The following is a 12,390-nucleotide window of genomic DNA, read 5'->3' as shown; positions in this document are numbered from 1 at the left end:
GTTATACACCTTACAAGATAGGAAAATTGCATTTTTTATTCCTATTTGACCCCATTTTTGATCTCACTATTATAAATATTCTAGGTATATGATATCCAGCTAAACTATCTTAAGCTGAGGCTTTGAGGGATGTGAGAACAGATGACCAAAAGTAAAAGCCAAAAGGGAATACTGAAGTAATAGATCAAGAACAAGTTGGTAATACTGAAACATCAGCAGTCATGACAGAAGCCCATATACCATTAGAGAAATGCAAAATCAAGCCACTGGCATTAACTTGGAGGATTTTACATGTAAGACCAGAGCAACTGAAGGATTCTCGGTAGAAAGATCAGTTTTATCCAATGGTGAAAAAGAGCCATGTTCAAAATAAAATACACAATGCAGGTTAAATGAATTTATGACCAAAAAGTTATTACTGGTATATTATTTCGTTTTTCCAAGGCAAGATAGCCGCGGAGCTGGAACATATCATGGATCCAAGGGTGTACTGAAATCAAGTGATGGAATTAGCTGATTAATCTATTAATAAGGGTCATCTTGGACAAAAGAAGATATTGGAACGAATGTCCAGTAGTTTCCATCGGCCATTGGTGCTTGCCACTGTCACCAGATTCTGCAGATCCTGTGACTTTTACCAGAAGACTACACCAAAGGTCCATTCCAGCAAATTACATCTAAGAAAATCCAACTAATGGAAGAGCCATTCAAGAGAACAACAGTAGACCTGATTAGACCTATATCTCTAGTATTGGAGAGGGGTAACATCCTCACAGATATGCTCAATGACCAGGGTATCAAATACTTCTAAAACTGGGAAGGAGGTGATCTGTCTAGTGAGTACGAAGCAGCTGTTCACAACACCTTATAATCCAAGATACAATGTATTATGTAATCAGTTGTGTATTGAAATTCATATCGAGGATGTGCCAAAACAGACCAAACGATTGGGCATGGTATCGTATAGTAATATTTTTTGCACACTAAGAAGAACTGCACTCATGCACTGGATTTTTCATCACTGAAGCTATTGAATGGGAGTTGATGCAGATTCCCAAAAGAATTATTGAGGAATCTTCTTGAAGATGCTCGTTGACTAGCCAGAAGCATCAATATGACCAGAAGATCTGAGATCATAATTTTAAAGTGAATCTAACAGTATTGGTGTTTATATCTACTAGAGCAAATAATCTGAAATTGCAGTGACAATAACCATATAAAATGAAGGAAGGAATTAATCCTATGGACCACAAAGTGTATTTTCCTTGAGAAGTAAAAACTCTTAATGCTAATATCCTGACAGCATACAATGAGAGGAAAGTAAATGAAGCAACTGTCTGTGAGTCAGTCAGCTTCCTGAAAGTAGCTGTCATCAAAAAGAACCAGGCACTCAAGGATGAAAGGTTTCTAAAACTTCAGCCACAAAAGAAAGAAGAAACATTGCAAGATTTTGATATTAAAACCTGATCAAGCACCAAAGGAAGCAGGTATTGCAGTAATCCAGGGAAGACTTTCTAATTAGAAGGTCAAATTGAAGTTAATGACAGAGCAGCTAGTTAAGGCAAAAAATGTATGCTTCCTTGTACCCCTTACCTACCTGATTGAAAAAGTAGTTGATATGAAGATTATGAAAATCATAGAAAAGTCGATTTCTGCATGTATTTCATCACCAGTTATGGTGAAGGAAATACGAGGATTATATAGGGTCTCTGCTTATTATTGTCAACTGAACAGAGTGACCAAGTTTGACAATTACAATTTCTTCACCTTGTGGAGGATTAATTTTTGTTTTTATTTATATCTATTTTTTGTTTGCCAAATACAGAGAGAGAGAGAGAGAGAGAGAGAGAGAGAGAGAGAGAGAGAGAGAGAGAGAGTGTCAGCGAGCGAGAGGTAGTTAGTGTATTGATTGTTTGTTGTGAGAAAGACTGTTGGTATAAATGAGTTTGTTTGTTTATGTTTTACCTAGGCTATCACAGTGGTGCATGTCTTGGGTAAATGCTTATTTTAATTTGACTGCGGCCAGAAGCAGTTGTGTGAATGCTGGACTATTATCATTATCATTTTATTTCGACCAGCGTCGAAGTGTTGATTTATTTTTTGAGTAAATACAGTTTGGTTTATATTTGCTTGTCGTGATTGTGAATGATAGGAAAAATTTATTATTTATCTTTGATTATAGTGCAATAGTTTAGTTAGTTAGGAGTGTTCGTGAGTGTTTTTCTTTTTTTTCATTTGCAGGCCGTAATTCCTCCTTGGAAGAATTATTTTCTTTTTAATACTGACATATAGTTGCTGACCTGGCCTGGAATTGATTGTAATCAGACTGTTCTTTTGGATTCCTCAACCGTTGATGACCTGGCCTGTTTATTAAGATTACGGATGATGATGATGATGATGATGATGATTATGATTTTGACACCCATGACCCCGAGGAGTTAAGGCCGTTATGGCAAATTAAGACAGTCTTCTGGTTTCATATAGTGGTGTTGTGCCAATAAAGACAGTTGGCTTAGTGAATGATTACTCAAGTGTTTTTTTTTTTTGTGACTCTTATCTTGCGGAGTGTTAGTGAACACATGCAATATATATGCTTTTGTGTTTTGAAGTTAGGGTTATGGTGAATCTAAGTTTAAGTTTTGTTAGTGTTTAGTTTTAAGCTTTATTGATTTTGATGGGTTTATTTGATTGTGGATGGGTTTTTGTGTTAAGTATTTTAGTTTTAAGGAATATAGTATTAAGGTTATGGATTGTTTTATGTCCTTTTTGTCCAAGAGTCCCCCTGCTGATAACGTAAGGGAAAAGTTTGTGCTGAGGAGACATTTGTGTGTTTAGAGTGATCAAGGGTGTCAGGGTTGTTATTGCAACATCCCGCCACATTATTTTGGTGCCCAAATAGGGACTGCCGAGGTGGGATCGATAGCTGGACTCTTGGACGAAGGACTGATTAGGATAAGAAATTAGAGTTAAGACTTAAAATGGAAGAACGGTTAAGGGTTTTGAAGGAGGAATTGCTGCTGAGTAAAGAACGGGAGCAGAAGTTGATAGTTGAGAAAGAGAGGTTACTAGTAGAGAATGAGAGGTTGAACTGTGAGAATGAGGCAATGCAGAAGGAGTTAGGGAGTTAAAGGGAACAGTAGAGAGAGTGGAAGAAGGGTTAGAGATTAGGATACAAGAGAATGAAAGGCGAATGGATGAGCGTATGGAAGAACGGTTTGGGGTGATGACAGGTCAAATAATGAATATGATTAAAGAGTTCATGGGTGAAGGTGCAATCGGAGGAGTGGCCTCTGCTACGGGTAAAGGGTTGCTGGTGGAAGAAAAGGTTAAGGTAAGTGATAATGGGAAAGGAAGTGATAGTGATAGTAATAGTGATAGTGAAGTTAAAGGGACTAGGTATAGTAAGGATGAACAGAAAGGTGAGAGGAAGGATGAAAGGAAAGTTAAAAGGGATGTGAAGAAAGAGAAGAAAAAGTGTCAGGATGAGAGCGAGGATGATCGTGAATGGGTGAAAGTGGTGAGTAAGAAAATGGCTAGGAAGAGTATAATCAAGGATAGGAGTATGAGTGTGGAATTAGATTCTTAATATTCTAGCAAAGAAGTAGGAAAAAAGAAGGAAGGAAGCAGTGATGATAGCAGTGAGAATGAACGTGATGTGTGTAAGACTGTGTTTATGGGAGAGGTACCTCGGTGTGAAAGGTTCAGTGAGCATAGTAGTAGGGATGTATACGAGTTTTTCAAGGATTATGAGAGGTATTGTCAGGATAAGTATGGTGATAGTAAGAGAGTTTGGACTAGGGAGTTAGGAGAATATCTGACTGGGTATTTGTGGACGATGTATGGTATGATAATGAGTGTGGGGGATGTTGAATATGATAGTGTGAAAGGTAGGATAATTGAGCAAGTAAAACGTATGAAAGGGAGTGTTAAGTATAGGCGTAAAAATTATTTTGATGAGGCTCGAATGAATGCGGGTGAGACCATTTCTATATATGTATGTCAGTTAGAAATGTTAGCAAAGAAGAAGTATGGAGATGAAGGTATAAATGAGATTAAGGAGTTAATGGGGAAATTTTTGGCAACAGTGCCGGAGAATGTGAGTGAAATTATTAATTTGAAACGGAAGGAGAAAATGCGGTGGACGCATGAGAGATTGACGGGGGATGATATACTAGAGATAGTTGAGGATTATGAGTTAGATAGGTGCATGAAAGAAAGTAAATCTGTGAGTGTAAGAACTGGAATGGAAGAAAGTGTAATAGAATTTGGTAGTTATAAGGAGGCAATTTTGAGAGGGCCAATGAGGATAGCTGATCAGGTAATAGATAAGAGTGTTAGGGCAAGTAACGGAGGAACTGTGCAAGCAAATGGTGGATTTAGGCAGGGTAATTGGCGCAATAGAAGTGTGAGTGCGCAACGAGATAGGTCAGATAGTCGTGTCCGTGATGAAAAGTGTTATAGGTGTGAAAAGGAAGGTCATAAGAAGAATGAATGTAGATGGGCTCTAGGTGCTTGTTTTGGATGTGTTGAGGTAAGGCATAGACTTAGCGAGTGCAAGAAAGAGAAAGGGGTAAAATGTTATCAGTGTGGTATGACTGGGTACATAGCGAGTAGATGTCATAGTAATCGTATGAATGTGATTTGTGGTAATTGTGGTAAGGATGGTCATTATGCTAGAATGTGCAAGGAGCCGCAGGGTAAGTGTACTGAATGTGGTGCAGATGGGCATGTAGCTAGAGTATGTAGGAAGAAGGGATTAGGCCAGCCAGGATGTTCGGGAAACTAGGTAGTCAGAGGGTTCAACTGGGTGAGTCCTCCTGTGTGTGTGGAAGAAATAGGATCAATGTTCGTGAGAATGGAGTGGATAATTGGATGGAAATGAGTAAGTATGAACCCAGTATGCATGAGAAGTTAGGGCTAGCAAATAAACAGTGGGTGTTAGTAGAATATATGAAAAGGAAGAATACGAGAGCTTTAAGTAAGGATGAAAGAAAGGGAAATTTTATAAGTAAAAGTGAGAATAGAAATAAGTATGACAAGGGTGTAAATGTACAAGTGAGTGTGGAAGATAAATGTATTAATACAGATGAATCATGGCTGAGCATGAATGATACATATGGTGTGTGTGGTTTTTCCTTAGATGATGTAAAAGAAAGTATGACTGATGCGAGAATGAGAGATAGGAGAATGATAAGTAATATGAATGAATCCTTTATTAAAATAGAAAATGGTTTTGATGAAATGGATGAATTGCTGACGGAAATAAGTGAGATTTTAGGGCCAGATGATAGTGAGGTAGATGGGATGGTGCAGGATATATTAGATGATGGAAGTACAGATGAGAATCAGAATAGGACATTGAATGATAGCTATATGGAAGAAGTGAACGAGAGAGTATATGAAGGCCCAGTTACTCGAAGCAGAGTTCCTGTTCCCGTGTAAGATGGATATGGCAAAGTAAGGGGGGAGGAATGTGGAGGATTAATTTTTGTTTGTATTTTTATTTTTTTTTTTTGTTTGCCAAATCCAGAGAGAGAGAGAGAGAGAGAGAGAGAGAGAGAGAGAGAGAGAGAGAGAGAGAGAGAGAGAGAGAGAGAGAGAGTGTGTGTGTGTGTCAGCGAGCGAGAGGTAGTTAGTGTATTGATTGTTTGTTGTGAGAAAGACTGTTGGTATAAATGAGTTTGTTTGTTTATGTTTTACCTAGGCTATCACAGTGGTGCATGTCTTGGGTAAATGCTTATTTTAATTTGACTGCGGCCAGAAGCAGTTGTGTGAATGCTGGACTATTATCATTATCATATTATTTCGACCAGCGTCGAAGTGTTGATTTATTTTTTGAGTAAATACAGTTTGGTTTATATTTGCTTGTCGTGATTGTGAATGATAGGAAAAATTTATTATTTATCTTTGATTATAGTGCAATAGTTTAGTTAGTTAGGAGTGTTCGTGAGTGTTTTTCTTTTTTTCATTTGCAGGCCGTAATTCCTCCTTTGAAGAATTATTTTTTTTTTAATACTGACATATAGTTGCTGACCTGGCCTGGAATTGATTGTAATCAGACTGTTCTTTTGGATTCCTCAACCGTTGATGACCTGGCCTGTTTATTAAGATTACGGATGATGATGATGATGATGATTATGATTTTGACACCCATGACCCCGAGGAGTTAAGGCCGTTATGGCAAATTAAGACAGTCTTCTGGTTTCATATAGTGGTGTTGTGCCAATAAAGACAGTTGGCTTAGTGAATGATTACTCAAGTGTTTTTTTTTTTTGTGACTCTTATCTTGCGGAGTGTTAGTGAACACATGCAATATATATGCTTTTGTGTTTTGAAGTTAGGGTTATGGTGAATCTGATTTTAAGTTTTGTTAGTGTTTAGTTTTAAGCTCTATTGATTTTGATGGGTTTATTTGATTGTGGATGGGTTTTTGTGTTAAGTATTTTAGTTTTAAGGAATATAGTATTAAGGTTATGGATTGTTTTATGTCCTTTTTGTCCAAGAGTCCCCCTGCTGATAACGTAAGGGAAAAGTTTGTGCTGAGGAGACATTTGTGTGTTTAGAGTGATCAAGGGTGTCAGGGTTGTTATTGCAACATTCTGCCACAACCTAAGTGGTGACCAAGAGACATTAGTAAATCACAATTGGAATACAAAAAACTTCAATGGAAAATATAGTTTGCACATCCTTCCCATTTTGTGGATAAAATGCTTACTCTTAGAGCATCATAAGAAGAATGCACAGACGGCTGAAGGATTTATTCCAGAGAATGAGGGAAGTAGAATCGTTTACATAATCTTCCCAGTATTACATTGGATATAGTGTAGTTGAATTCCTAGGATACAAGATCAAATGTGATAAAATAGCCACGAGAAAAGTAAAACATGAAAATTCAGCTGGCAGCACCGCCAAATCGGTTTCAGCCAAAATATGACGACTATTTTTTTTTTTCTTTTTTTATGACACCTTGAAATTCGGTAATATGCAAATGAGAATTATAAGTTGAAAATATGGAAAATATTTTTGGCTTGACTGTTTTTAAATAACGGATTTACCTAACCCAAGCCAGGTGGACATGCATGCTGACACTTACTCTGGGTTAATAAAATAAGATAAATGTTGAAACAAATATTCTTTTGTAAGAAACATGAAAGATCCATCTCAAGTAAAATTCAGTTGTACTCTCTAATAGACCTTCATTGCTGATAAGGATTTAAGGAAAAATAAGTATTTAAATGAATCATTGTATTATAATATATATAAAAGTAAATTTTTTTGAGATGTAAAAACATTGATTTTAAGTTTTTGGCATTCATTATTAAATTTAAGGTTTGATGTGGAAAACTAATTCAGATATGAAATACTTCTATTCATTGATAAATTCCATATCCGTAATGAAACATTTCCTTCAAAATATGTAACCCGGCGTTTGTTTCTCCAAAATTGGTGAGAGTTTTTTAAAACCTATTACCACAGCATCTTCGTATGAGGCGTGTGGGCATAGAAACCTGCCACTAAGACCAGTCCATAACAGTAGTGTTTCACAGCTGATGTTCGAAATTGAATTAATAAAGTTTGTACAATTAGGGAAAACAAGACAGCTGACATGGACAGTTTCTCTTAGTTGATATAAATAAATTACTCTTTTGTTGGACGGAAAGGAGTAAACTTCAACGTCACTTGTAAAGCAACCATTCTGGTGTTTACTTTTCATCATTCCTTATATCTTGCTACCAAAATCATATCCATTGATTATTTACCATCATCTCACTATATTCCTCATAGTCTGAATGTAATTTACCTCAGCCAAATGTCCTTAGGCATAGCCAAATCTGTAAGACTAGTGTACGCGAACAGTCAAAATGTCAGCAAACTATTTAGATAGATATGCATACAGGAACACGCAACCCCTCTCACCAGGGTATGGCCTACTCCCTCTCCACGCCCCCCCCCCCCCCCACCCGAGGGACGGGGAGAGACCGATTAATTATACGTCAGCCTATGCCACTGAGCGTGACTGGAAAGATATATATATATATATATATATATATATATATATATATATATATATATATATATATATATATATATATATATAGTAGGACACTTGCTTTCTATTATATAGGAGATATAAATACACCTATATGATATAAAACAAGTGTCTGGCAATACATACATGTATACATGTATATAAATATATATATATATACATATATATACATATATATATATATATTATATATTCATATATGTATATATATATATATATATATACATATATATATATATATATATATATGTATGTATATATATATATATATATATATATATATATATATATATATATACAGTATATATATATATATATATATATATATATATATATACATATATGAATATACAATATATATATATATCTATATATATATATATATGTATATATATATATATATGTGTGTGTGTATATATATATATATATATATATATATATATATATATATATATATATATATTTCCAGACTCTTTCTCTTTTTTATATAAAGGAGATTCCAGAGCTTGACTCTGTGAAAGCCTACCATATTTTGAAAAGGTTATAAAGAAACAAATTAAATGATACACCTTTCAGGCAAAAACTGCAGTTGGGTATTTTTATTTGTAATCACAGTCGCTTACTCGTGTTACTAAAACAAGGCAAAATATATTTGAAACAGAAGCTCTTCCAAAATTAATTCAATTGTATGGCACGTGTTTCACAACACGCTCGTACACTGTAGGTTAACGGTATTTTCTTTTAATTGTAAATCTCGCTCTACTGTACACCTCACTGTTAACACAACCTATCTAAACCTGTCTGTTCATGAATCATTTTGTTTTAATTTTTGTGACCTTGTTTTCAACATGCATATAAACTCGATATCCGTTGAAATAAAGTCAGCTGCATTCATCTCGCCTTTCAGTTACGACCTAACGGCACTCCCGCACACAACACAAGTATTTTATTTCACAATTATTTCACCTCCTGTCCTGCTTTTAAAAAAGTGAAATGCCTATTTCCTCCATTCTTTCATTTTTAACATATCTCGTTAATATTGAGCCCATCTGTGCTGAAATTCAAATTGCTATAATAACCTCCGAAAAGGAAGTTATATTTTCAAGTCTGTTTATTTTTCTATTTATCTATTTGTCTGTGTCTGTGGACAGAATTATGTATCTATTTATTTGTTTTTTTTTCTGTGGACAGGATTACGTCAAAACTACTCAACTTATTTTGGCGAAATATTTAGCACAGATAGATCTTAGGTCATGGACGACCCCAATAAATTTTGGAGATGATCCGGTACCAGATTTGTGTTTTTCACACTTTTAAAGATTACGTCAAAAAAAATTTATACCTTGGATTTTCATCAATTTTTAACCATGAATATATATTATGCATCAGAATAAACCATGAAATTTTGGAGTGATACGGATCAAGATCACGATTTTGGATCAACATTGCACTTTTCACCATCTACTGTACGTTCAGCATATGAAAAAATAGGAGGCAATGTCCGTAGATTTTAGTTAAATTTTAACAATATTCATTGGCGTAGGTCTGAAATCTCTAATTGCCCTTGTTACATGTGTTCTATTTTTAATATACCTGGAGGTTTCACATAGGAAGCTTGAAATCTAATTTATTCATGAGCTAAACGTTAATAATGTTTTTTTTTTTCTTTTTTTATTATTCTAAACAATTATTAAGTATAATAATTGTGTACACAAGCCGGCCTTGAAAATTAAGAAAAAACGTTTTATGAATATACTTTAGTAACAAGGACAGAAATTAGTGAACATAATTTCGAAAAGCTATTTGAAATCAAGGCCTCTACACTTATTAGCAATAGAATACGATTTAATAAGACATATGGCGCGTTTTGTCATAGAAAGTAGATACGCAGCCTTAAACCAATTGAAACGATTAATTTTTTTCATAGCCTTTTTGTGTAGTTATAAGTTAATAATTAGTGGGTAATCTGAAACTGAATAATAACAACTGAAAAAGTAGCCTCTCTGCATTTTAATAAATTTGCTTTACGGATTATTATACTGATATAACAACGGTAAATTAATCTAGGCGTTTGACGTACTCGTATGTACACACAGCCTACATTTAAAAAAAAAATGTGTTGCGTAGCACTTCACATGTTCCGTTTTTCATTAATATCTGTTTTATAGCCATTGCAAAAAAACAATTACTTCATCTCATTTATACTTTGTTACGTATTACAGTATTTTATATACTGTATATATATATATATATATATATATATATATATATATATATATATATATATATATATATATATAGAGAGAGAGAGAGAGAGAGAGAGAGAGAGAGAGAGAGAGAGAGAGAGAGAGAGAGAGAGAGAGATAATTTATATTGCTCTATTTTGAATTTCAACTTTTTGCATTTTATTTCGCTATTTTAGATTTACATTTATTTTATAAATGTATTAATGCAATTTATGAAGGGCTCCCATCTCGTTGCTTCTTGCTAAATATTTTCAAATAATCCCTCCACCCTTGATTGTGACCATTCAATAGTTACGACTTTTCAAACGTCTACTGCACTTTTCTTTGATGGTGGTAGCCTATGGTGATATACATCGCTTAATAAACTACAGTAGCTCCCGTTGATTGGAAGTTCTCGATTTTCTGCGACATAACAAAGGGGCACTTTCAATTTATTCAACTATTTGTTATTGTGCAGAGAACAAGAAAATTTAGAGATATTTATGAAGAACAGAATAACTTGTAAAGTGGACCTAATATCAATAATGAAGGATGATAAACTCATCTGTTTACGTTTTATTGCTATACACTGACCCCAGTTTTACTTTTATATCATAGAGTTAATCAACATATTATTAGTTTCGTTTAAAATTTCCATGTGGATTAGTAAATTAGATTCCATTTAAAGAATGAATACCGATATAAATCATATTTAACGTATTGAATTAGACCAGCATTATCTAGAGATATATCAGAAAGGATTGGACTTAAGGAGAAAAAGAAGTAAACAAAACCCAGAAAGTACCAGAGTGCTTCCAACACAACGGTAATGACCTCGAGGCAGATATCAAATTCCGTTTTGTTTAATTCAATACAGAGAATAATGTTACGGCGTTAGGGATGAGAGAGACCGCGTTTACTGAAAGACTAGTCTTAGTTTTTCCAATCTCGAATACATGATAAAGTGGTTAAAAAATTTTTTAGCAATTACTATGCTATTTAGATATTTTGCAGGATTTGCAATGCTTGCTTACCAGAATGCAGGAAATATCACACGAGGTTGGCTGAAGATAAATAGAAGAAAGACACAGATGATGAGAACGGAGTATGCAATGGAAGATGAAATATCATTGGAAGGAGAAAGGATTAATGAGGTAGAATCATTCAAGTATTTAGGAACTATGATCTCTAATATAAGGTCTTTAGAATTAGAGTTTAGTGAAAAAGGTTGAAACAAAGCAGTAGATAACGATAGCTTTCTTGAACGTAATTTGTATGCAGTTACATGTGTTTATGAAATCTCTATTAATGTCGTATTCGAAGAATAAATAGACTCCTGATCACCAATCAGATCTATGAGGACCTTTTCATATTTGAATGTATACATTATATATGAAAAAGACTCGTTGTATGAGAGTAATAGAAAAAACAGAGATATCAAAGACGATAAGCTCCTCTATCGAAGAAAATGGTAATCTGTCTTATGAATTAACCACATCTTATTGACTAATTCTAAATTCTTTCCTTTCACTGATTTAGGCCTGAGGGTTTGTGGCGCATCTCTAATAAATGTAGTGGGTATTATCAACTTCGGAATGTATCGTTGCATATAGTTATGGAAATTATCAATAAGTTACTTTGTGTTGATTAATTAATTACTAGATAATAATCTCACATATAAATCTAGCCAAGGCATGTTAACTGAATAGGAATGGAAGGCAGATTGCATAAAAATAGATTTATGATTCTTGTATTCCCTTAACATTAGTTTTCAATTTATCAAAATGCTTAACATAATTTCCTTTGTGACTTTATGAATACTAAAATTAATGAATGGCACTTGTCTTTTTCAAAGAAATAGAGGATTAGTACTTCAATATGAATGGTGAACATTAACAATGGAGCCTCTTTGACCTTACACTTTTCTTAAAAGCAGTATTGGAAGATCCTCAGGGTTTCTCCTTCACTGGGAACACAATGGTACTTTGGTTTTCTTCCTTCATCTCTTTTCCTCTTCTCTCGTTATGAGCGTAAATCTTCATTGCACGCACCAAGTACTAGTTCGTCCTAGTATCAAGCCACCCGCTTCCATATATATATATATATATATATATA

General features: G+C 34.4%; 1 pseudogene; it reads left to right on the top strand.

Annotated features, from left to right (window-relative positions):
• Positions 1-3,229: 3,229 nt before the first annotated feature.
• LOC137644496 (uncharacterized) lies at positions 3,230-5,442 on the top strand (annotated as a pseudogene).
• Positions 5,443-12,390: the final 6,948 nt, after the last annotated feature.

This window comes from Palaemon carinicauda, chromosome 7, assembly GCF_036898095.1.
Source record: "Palaemon carinicauda isolate YSFRI2023 chromosome 7, ASM3689809v2, whole genome shotgun sequence".
NCBI lineage: Eukaryota > Metazoa > Arthropoda > Malacostraca > Decapoda > Palaemonidae > Palaemon > Palaemon carinicauda.
Note: the sequence above shows the minus strand (reverse complement) of the source record. Positions and strands in the feature narration are given on the sequence as shown.